This window comes from Pseudorca crassidens, chromosome 5 (assembly GCF_039906515.1).
Source record: "Pseudorca crassidens isolate mPseCra1 chromosome 5, mPseCra1.hap1, whole genome shotgun sequence".
Classification (NCBI taxonomy): Eukaryota; Metazoa; Chordata; class Mammalia; order Artiodactyla; family Delphinidae; genus Pseudorca; species Pseudorca crassidens.
In genome coordinates this window covers 145,191,267-145,201,428 of record NC_090300.1, presented here as the reverse complement: position 1 = coordinate 145,201,428, position 10,162 = coordinate 145,191,267, and positions in this window count along the sequence as shown.

Below are 10,162 nucleotides of genomic sequence, written 5' to 3'. Positions count from 1 at the left end.
CTCTGTAGCACCTTCTCTCCATGCTAAAATCGACAAGATGCAGCTCCTGTTCTCAGGAAGCTCACAGCCTTTCACCTGAATTGCTGATGATTCTTTCCCTACTAAAGAGACATTGATGACTCTATATTCTAACAGATGAGTGTCAAACTCTTAGCCCTTGAGAATTGTCCTCCAGGCTCAGCACCCCACTTCTGCTGGCCTATCTGTCCCCCTGGGCTCCTGGAGACATTCTCCTCCCTTGCTAAGTCCCAGCGGCATGCTCCCTGTCTCTGCAGCTGCCCTAGGGAGCTCCTTCTAAGCCTGGGTCACACCTCTTCCAGCCTCCGCTTACCCTGGCTTAGCTCAGGCAAAGATGCTTCGCACCCCAGATGGATGTTCTAAATAGTGGAGCATGTAGCCACCTCCTCAATGGGGCTGTCACCTGGACAAAGTTCTCATCAAGCTTCGATCCCTCCAGTGCCTACCACCCAGCAACAGTAGTTGCTTAGTAATCATAGGCTGAGTTTCACTGGACTGAGCACAGCCATCTCAGCCCCTGGGGATCCCACCATAGCGTGCGCCTGGCCCTACCCTCTTACTAACGTTTCTTAACTCCATTAAAACGTGTCTGGCAAAAACACAGCATCCACAGGAGAGCATATCAGGGGCCAAACAATCACACTGATCCCTGAACTCCTGCTGCCTGTGCAGTCACGGGTGCCCAGGGCTCTGCAGGTCTCTCTGGTCCTGGTCCTGCCCTCTCATCACCTGCATGGCCTGGCCTTGCAGAAGACAGGTGAGCTGGTGCTTATGGGAAACCAGGCCCGACAAGCTTCCAGGCACCGCTCCCCACCTGCAAACCGGTGCATTTACTCAGACACCTGTGGGAAGCGAGCGGCACCCTGTGCAGGGATGGGAGGGGTGGAGGTATTCCAGCGAGCTCAGCTTGGCGTGCCCCATTGCCTGAATGCAGCGCCGCCTCAGTATGCAAGAGCTTCCATTTCAGGGCGCTTCTCCTCCGCCTGTGCGCTGGGCTTCTTCCCAGAAAGCAGCCTGCCTCCGTCCTTCTCCAGGCCTAGTGGACTTGCTTTCTGGGAGCCCCACGTCCCAACTCCCCTCTTCCCCAGGACCATGGCCTTGTCACGCTGTCTTGGCTATTTTGAACGCCCTGTCTGCCACCAGGCCGTCAAGGGCACGGACAAGTTCGTGATGTTTGCTGTTGTACTTGGGGTCCAGCACAGTTCCTGGTACATAGTATTTCAATAAATGTTTCTAGAATGAATGAATGAATGGTGAGTCAGAGGACTGGCTCTGGTCTTGCAGACGTGGTCCTCACGTGACCTCGGAGAGTTACCCTAAGCCGCTCAGTTTCTTTCTGATCTGGTGTTTCCCAGTCAATTCAAGCTCGGTTTCGGTTTCTTTGCTCAGATAAAGAGAAGTCCAGCTGCCGCCCCCCAAGAATCCAGGGGCAGGAGAGGCGGGGGCGGAGCTCGGAGGAGGAGGGGGCGGTACCGGGTGGGGGTGGAGCGCGTTGGAGTGGAGGACGCCGCGTGAGGTGGAGGGGGCGGAGTCCGGAGCAAGGGGTGGTGCCTAGGGGGAGGGGCGGTGTGAGGGCTCCGCCCCCAGGCCGGCCAAGTTGTCGCGCCCGCACGCGGTAGGGTGCGCTGCGCTGCTGCCTGGACGTTGCATCAGGTCCGGACGCAGGTCTTCCGGAGCCCGGCGGCACGCGGGGCTGCGGGGTAACCCGGAACCACCGCGGTAATGCTCCCGTGTCTGACGCTACCAGGCCGAAGCGCAGAGCAGCGCTCCGCGGCCGAGCGCCCCATCAGTCCCGCCAGAAGCGCCAGCGTCTGGCGTCACTGCCACGTTTTGTTTTCTCTTCTGTGCTGGTGACATAGACCTGGCTTCTCAAAGGCTGGTTCCAGGACGAGCAGTGTTGGCTTCACCTTGGAGCTTGTTAGGAACACAGGGTCCGTCACTCTGCTGGAGCTGAGTGGCCCCGGGACCAGGGCCACTGGTGGCCCTGGGACCAGGCTTAGTGTACATGGGGCCATTCCAAAATCATTTTTTCCTGGATAAGGGTCAGCTGTCTGTCTGGCATTCGTCTGGTGATCAACACTTGGTGAAAGTTTGCTTTAACGATGAAGGAGGCAACAGCACGTGTTCCCTGCCTTCCCAGGACCTCTCCCAGGGGGTAACAGGAAGAAGCCCAGGCCGTTCTTTCCACCAGTTCTTCAAATTCCAACCCAGGCTGCTCATTCCTCCTCTGCGTGCAGCTAAGCTCCGTGTTTCATGGAATAGAAAGTGGAGGGAGCCCAACACAGTGTCTCTGTGTCAAAACTGTCATCTCTTGCTTATGGGGCATCTGGAGTGACCATGTCAGGTACTGGGCTAATTTCTCTACACATATGATCTCTAATATTGCAAAAATACATCAAATAGTAAATGGAGCTCAGAGAGATGGACTTGATCTCAGGTGGCCTCAGCCTGCCATGGCTTGAAGCAGGATTTTGGTTCCCTGGCCAGAGACTGAAGTCAGGCCGTGACAGTGAGGCCCCTGAATCCTAGCCACTAGACCACCACAAGGGCCAGTGGCCAGTGATAAGGCCCCTGGACCGTTGGCTTTGTAGAAATAAATTTCCACAAAGAGGTGGAAAGTAGTGAAACAAGAAAAGTGTTTATTAGGAGGAAAAAGGGTACGTGTGAATAGGCACACACTTGCGGGCTCAGAGAGAGAGTTGTGCCCTAGTGCCAGTTTGAATCCCTTACATGGGGCATTTCTTCCGGGTTTCCTCTGGCCAATCATCTTGCTTTGCCTGGCTCTGAGACCGTATTTGGTGTATCTCAGCGTCCTCCCTGTGTGCGCGTGCATCTCTTAGCCAAGATGGATTCTAGCAAAGAGGCCTATGGCTAGGGTGACATCACAGCTTTGGGATGCCATCTCCCTCCCTTTTTGACCCCCGAGGAGCCTTTCTGTGCGTGTGTAGTCAGGAAGTGTTACTGAGTCCAAGCTCGCTCTGCTCGCTGCGCACGACAGGCCAATAAATTGGGAGACAAGATGCTGAGGCAAGGAACAGGAACTTTATTCGGAAAGACGTCAGACCCAGAAGACGGTGGATTAGGGTCCCCAGAAAACCATCTTCCCGGAGTCTGGATGCCAGTTTCTTTTATAGAACAGAGAGGGGGAGGAAGTGAGGAAATAAAGTAAAAAGGCCATAAGTCTTGCAAAACATCTCCTGGTTTGGCCAGCCTCGGGGAGAGGATGTGTTCATTTCTTCTTTTCTGCAGCCATCCACAGGTGGACAGGTCAGGGCGTCTCCCTGTGAGCTGAACAAAGGCACTTTGGTTTAACATTCCGGCAGAGGGGCAGGGTTCCCCGAGGCAGGCCCTTATGTATGCCTATAGCTTTCGACAGAACAAAAGCAGTGGAAAGCAAAGGGCAAAGTGAAAGAAACAGATCCAACCTGGAGTCAGATTTTGTTCTTCTCTGTTGCATTATCACTGCACCATTGATTGGAGAGAATATCCCTCCCCCAGCCCACCTCCACCCCAGTGTGGAATCTCAGGGGAAGGGAGGGGAGGGAGTGATAATGGAGCAGGTCGCCGTGGGGCTCCTGGGCACAAAAGCCTTTCTGTGTCCCCCATCTCTTGATTACAGAAAATAGGTTTCATTCAGCCTCCATGACCTTCCCTGAGTTCCAACTGGGCAGCTTCAAACTGATGCTAATCAGGGAAGGGAGGGGATGTGAGACAAGGAAGGAACAGTCAAGAGAAACAACAGTGCAGCCTTGGGGCAGGGTCCTGGTTCCCACCAAGGGATGCACACAGCAATATCTTCGAGCTGCTTTGCAGGTACTGAGACCCCCACCAGGTGGGAAGAAGTTAACTGTGTGCTGCCCATAAGCATGTAGCCCCCAGACCTGTTGGAACCAGAAGGTTGGTGATGCTGACTCCCACTTACCACCAACCAATCAGAAGAAAGTCCACCAGCTGATCACGCCCACTTTGAACCATTACTATAAAACTTCTCACTACCCCCTCCAGGTTGGGATACACAGTTTTGAGGGCATTAGCCCGCTGTGGCCCCCTTTGCCTGGCAAAGCAATAAACCTTTTCTACTTCACCCAAAACTCTGTCTTCAAAAATTAATTCAGTGCTGGGGTAGAGAAGCTGGATTTGACTTCAGGAGGGATCGTGTTCAAGCACAGGCAGATCCCCAGACTTTGATCAAAGCAGATTTCACCTGTAGGAGCAGGTCTGCAGTGCCCAGAGGCAGAGGAGAAAGGAAGGTCCCACAGGTAAGGTATGCTGTGAGAGACTTAATATACACACAGTCAATGGTCAGACCATCTATGAAAACAGAAGTCTGAAAACAGAACAGGCTGAAGCAACCCGCCCAGGAAACCAGTCCACTGTTAACAGCAGCCAACCAAGGAAGACAGCCTGCCTTAGGCCAATGTGTAGGAAGTCAGAAAGCTACCTACCAACAATCCAGGAAGCCAGACAATAACTCTTGTAACAATTAGCCCCAAATGACGGGTTTTTTTTTTTTTTTCACCAAACCAGGTCTGTTTGCAGCAGAGAAAGAGTTTATTCACAAGACGGTCAAGCATGGGGAAGGGAGAACAAGTCCCAGATCTGCCTCCCGGAAGGCATGGAGGTTTAGATATTTAGAGTTGGGGAAAGGTGACTGGAAGTGGGGAAAAAGGTGAGGTAATCAGTGTCTTGCGCAGGCGCATCTGGGTTACATGGGTCGACTATGAAATTATTCAGAACCTATAAGTTGAGCGTTGTTTTATTTGGCGGGAAGTTTTAGAACTTCACGCCTGGGAGACAGCATTTCAAGTAACCCTGAGAGAACTGCTCCAAGGAGGTGAGGGGGGAGCTAGGATATATAGGAGTTTTGCAACAAAGGACAGGTAGTAGGAACAAATGATTACTGTTAATAAAAGGAAACTAGATACCTCAAGTTAAGGAATTTAGTGCTTTTCTACGTATGGGAAGATGCAAGAGTCTGGGCTCACTGAAATCATTCCTTTGATTTTCACCTCAGCTATTTGGGGCCAGTATCCTATGTTTTATATCCTCAGTTCCCTCAGGGCTCACCAGCTCACCATAGGCTGTGGCTGCCATTGCTGACGACTGTGACACCCTTTGTTTACTGACACGGCAGCAAATATTCCATTTATCACTGGTTTCTGCATCTTCACAATGGAGGCGCATAACATGATGGGAGGGTGGAGTTTTCCAGCCCTCTGGCCTCGAAAGGCCATATGTTGGACACCTGCACAAGCCCAGGTTTAGGGTCAGTGGTCCCAACCAGCCTTAGCTGGCTCACACTGTACGGGACCTGAGCCAAGTTCTGGTAGAACAACTGGGCTATGTGTAGCTGAGAAGGTGTGAAATCAAAGAGAAAAAGAAAGGGAGGGAGGGAGGGAGGGAGGAAGGAAGGAAGGAAGGAAGGAAGGAAGGAAACTAAAGGCTGCTTCATTGGCGAAGGCAGTTTACAAGCTGAGGGGTTTTGACAAGCTACCCCCTATCTGTTGTTCTGCAAGGCAGCCTCGAAAATTCCTGTTAGCTATCAGTTTCTGTCAAATCTAGGGGGGGCATGGTTTCAATTTGGTTACTATGAAACTTCTAGGTGGTGTTTGGGGGGCTCCGAGGAGCTCTGGTTCTTCATGTCTCAGCACAGAAAGAACTCAGCCAAAGGCAGAGTGATAGGTAAGAAGTGATGTTTTAGAATAGGACACTTGTGAGGCTTACAAGCAGGTGGATGAGAGCTTTCTCCTCCCCAAGAAGTTAGTGGGCTACAGTTTTATAATCATAAGGAAAGTGGGGAGGGGGAAAAGGGCACCTTCTTCCTCATTCTTGAGTAGACGTCACGCTTCCATCATCAGCCCCGCCTCCATGTCAGGTGGGGGAGTTTTCTTGTCCCTACCTGGTCAAGCCAGGACTGCCATGGCACAAGGGAAATGAGCAAAAAGGTGGTAACATATGCTAAAAATGGTAAATCATCTCAGGTTTTAGTATAATGTCACTTTTCCCTATATGTTTGTTTTTAGCGTGTGCAGAGGAGCAAGTCCTAGGAATCGTTGACTTACTGAGCTCACTGTGCAGGATGTGGGTCTCACGCCACCATTGTTTTATCATCTGGGGGCACGTCTCATGCTTCTGTTGCATGGTTTTGTTGCTAAACAAGCATACTTGATTTTGTGGTTAAGAAAACCTGCTTTCTTGGGCTTCCCTGGTGGTGCAGTGGTTAAGAATCCACCTGCCAATGCAGGGGACACGGGTTTGAACCCTGGTCTGGGAAGATCCCACATGCAGTGGAGCAACTAAGCCCGTGTGCCACAATTACTGAGCCTGCACTCTAGAGCCCACGAGCCACAACTACTGAGCCTGCGTGCCACAGCTACTGAAGCCCGTGCACCTAGAGCCCGTGCTCCACAAGAGAAGCCACTGTAATGAGAAGTCCACGCACCGCAATGAAGAGTAGCCCCTGCTTGCCACAACTAGAGAAAGCCCGCGTGCAGCAACAAAGACCCAACACAGTCAAAAATAAATAAATTTTAAAATAAATAAAGAAAATTAAAAACAAAAAAAGAAAACCTACTTTCTTGATTGATCATTAGCTTACAGGGTCTCCCATACTTTTTTCTTTACTTATAATCCCCTAGTAGGATTAGCTATTTAAGCGCCTACTTTGTCCTTTTACTCTGTCCCTATCAAATAGAGTCCCTACTTTTTTGTCCCTACTTTTAATTTAGGACTCTAAAGAAAAAAATGTTGCCTGCCATTCCAGTTCTACAAGGATCAAGCCGTTGGTCCCCGTGGTTGCCCACCCACAGTGCACCTGAGGGGACTTCAGGATGGAGAAAAACGGGAGGCATACTGTGCTTTGGATATACTAGCCCTTAGAGAGTTAAGATACCTACCTAAGGAAAAATTTCAAGGACCGCAGATTCTTGCATCTTCCCATACATAGAACAGCACTGAGATCATTCACTTAAGATATCTGTCCTTTGTGATTAGCAGTAATCTTTTTATGCTTGATGACATGTTTTTCCCAGCAAAAAAAGTTCACAAATATCCTGGCTCCTCCTTTACCTCTTTGGAGCAATCTCTCAGAGCAATCTGAGCCTTCCTTTTTTTCCACTGTAAAGCTTTCCCACTCCTCTGCCTGCCGTTGAGTCTCTGACAAAATGTGAGTCCTGGTGGTGGGCCCTCTTGCTATAGCCAGCTGTGAATAAGTAACTTTGCTAGTTCTTGTGGATTAGGAATGCTGCCTGCCATCAGTAAACAAAGGATGTCACAGTCATCAGCGATTGCAGCCACCCCAACAGTGAGCCCCGAAGGAACTCAGGATGGAAACGAGAAATACCCACCATCTAGCAGTCATCAGACTGCAGCCATCTGACAGTGCAGCTTGTGACAGTGCACTGCACTAACAGTGCAGCTTGTGGAAACGCAGGATGAGAAAGCACAGGATGCTGGACCCAGGTAGCTGAGGTGCACATCAAGGGAATGATTCCAGTGAGCCTAGCCCCTTGCCTCTTCCCATACATAGAAAAGAGCTAAATTCCTTAACTTGAGATATCTGGTTTTCTTTAATTAACAATATTTTGACATTCCAACTACCTGCCTTTTGTTGCAAAAAGTCCTATATATCCTGGTTTCCCCCGAACAGTTTTCTCAGCCTTTGTCTGAGATTCTGTCTCTCCAGGGTTGAAGTCCTAAGAATGTCCACCAAATAAACCATAACTCTCAACTTTTAGGTTGTGCTTCTTTTTTTTTTTTTTTTTTCCATCTACATTCTCATTTGGGTAGTCTTCCTTTATTTCCACATTTGTTATGAACAAACCCCAGATCCACAGTAGCATTGGAGGAGGAAATGTGTGTGTGTGTGTGTGTGTGTGTGTGTGTGTGTGTGTGAGCCTGGTATAAGAAGGAAGAGCAGGGAACACGCCTGTTTCTTTACTCCTGTGTTTTGTTCAAGGAGTATTCTCCATGGATGTAGGGGTGGGTGTGGCAATGTCCAAATCCTGTTTGCTCCGCCTCCTGCTGAGCTGGACCACATTTCCCAGCCTGCCTTGCAGTTAGGTGTGGCCACAGGCCTGACGTCTGCCCACGGAGGGTAGGAGTAGTGATGTACACTACTCCCAGGCCTAGCTCCTGGAAACCTTCCTTGCAATCCTCACCAATCTCTCTTGCCTCACCTGCTGGCCAGATGTAGAGGGTGTGGTGGAGGATCAAAGGCCACTGAGATGGTGGGGTCACTAGGTGGGAGGAGGCTGGTGCCCTAAGGGACAGTGTGGCTCCGAACCCTGCCAAGCCACCTTGGATCACTGTGATGTGAGCAGGAAACACCCTTGGATTGTGTTAAGCTGTGCAGATCTTAAGGTGTTTGTCGAAAAGTTAGCTCCATGCTTTGACCTGTTGGAAAGCCAGGTGTAGTGGCTTTGTTACTGAACTCAGATTTGACTGCTCACTGCTCAGAAGTCAGTATTCAAGAGGCAAATATTGGCAGAAAGGAAAGTTGCTTTAATCGGAGCCCCAGGAAACTCATACACCTGGCTCCAAGTATCTTCCCTGGATGCCTTGCACCTAGGTTTTGGGGTCAGTCCTGAGGTGGTAAATGAGAAGCTTTGGTTGAGGCTGTGTATGTGTACACATGAGTGAAATGTATTAAACATTTAGGGGAAGCTTTGACTATACAATTTATGAAACAAATAATAAACATCAGATTTTATTTTTCTCAGAATTGCTTGTTCACAACAGCATTTATTATATGAAGGGATTTGATTCTTTTCTTCAGCTCTGCTACTTTTTGTACATGTGACCCAATTCATAAAATGAGGGGGAAAAGCCAGAAAGAAAAAAAGTATGATACCTAAAGTGAAACCAGTGTTTTGTCTTTTAAATTTTCTTCTCATAATCTTTAGGTTCAATATTACGAAAGTTCTTTAAAATCAGAGTAACTTTGTGAGACAAGGATTCCCACTTTTGCCACTTTTATTCAACATAGTATTGGAAGTTCTAGCCAGAGCAGTTAGGCAAGATACAGAAATAAAAGGCATCCAAGTCAAAAATGAAGGAGTGAAATAATCTCTGTTCACAGATGATATGACCTTATATGTAGAAAACCATAAATAGTCCACAAAACTGTTATAACTAGTAATGAATTCAACAAAGTAGCAAGATATAAAATCAACACATAAAAATGAGTTGCATTTATGTAAACTAATTATGAACTATCTGAAAAGGAAATTAAGAAAGCAATTTCATTTACAATAGCATCAAAAAGAACAAAATACTTGGTAACTAACTAAGGAATTGAAAGACTTGTACACTGAAAACTACAAAATATTGCTTAAAGAAATTACAGAAGACACAAATAAATGGAAAAACATCGTATGTTCATGGATTGAAAGACTTAATACTGTTAAGATGCAAATACTACCCAAAGCTATCTATGGATTCAGCACAATTTCTATCAAAATTCCAATGACATTTTTTTGCAAAGATAGAAAAACTCATCCTAAAATTCATATGGAATTTCAAGAGACCCTGAATAGCCAAAAAAAGAAAAAAAAAAGAAAAAAAGAACAAAGCTGGAGGACTCACACTTCCTGATTTCAAAACTTACGACAAATCTACAATTATCAAAACAGTGTGGTAATGTCATAAAGACAGTCATATAGACCAATGCAATAGAACAGAGCCCAGAAACAAGTCCTTGCATATATGGTCAAATGATTTTTGACAAGAGTGCCAAGATCAATAGGGAAAGAACAGTTGTTTCAAAAAATGGTGCTGGGCAAACTGGATATGCATACGCCAAAGGACTCTTATCTAACACCATATACAAAAATTGTCAAAGAGTATCAAAGAACTAAACATAAGAACTGGCTGGAAGAGCTTTAGAATTGAGGGCTTCTCGACAAACCTAGAGGTAAAGAAAAAAAGAACTCTTTGTTGGAGGGAAAAATTGCTGGCATTTTTGAACACCTGCTTTGGGACACATAGTTTGTAGAAATGGTTTCACTTAACCTTCCTAAAATTCCTGTGAGGTCATTAGCTTAGTTCGAAGAAGAAAATAAAATTAACCATAATCCTCCAATCTAGAGATGACCACTGGTGTGAAGCTCTATGCTTTTTAAAAAAATGTTTTTCCTTATTAAAT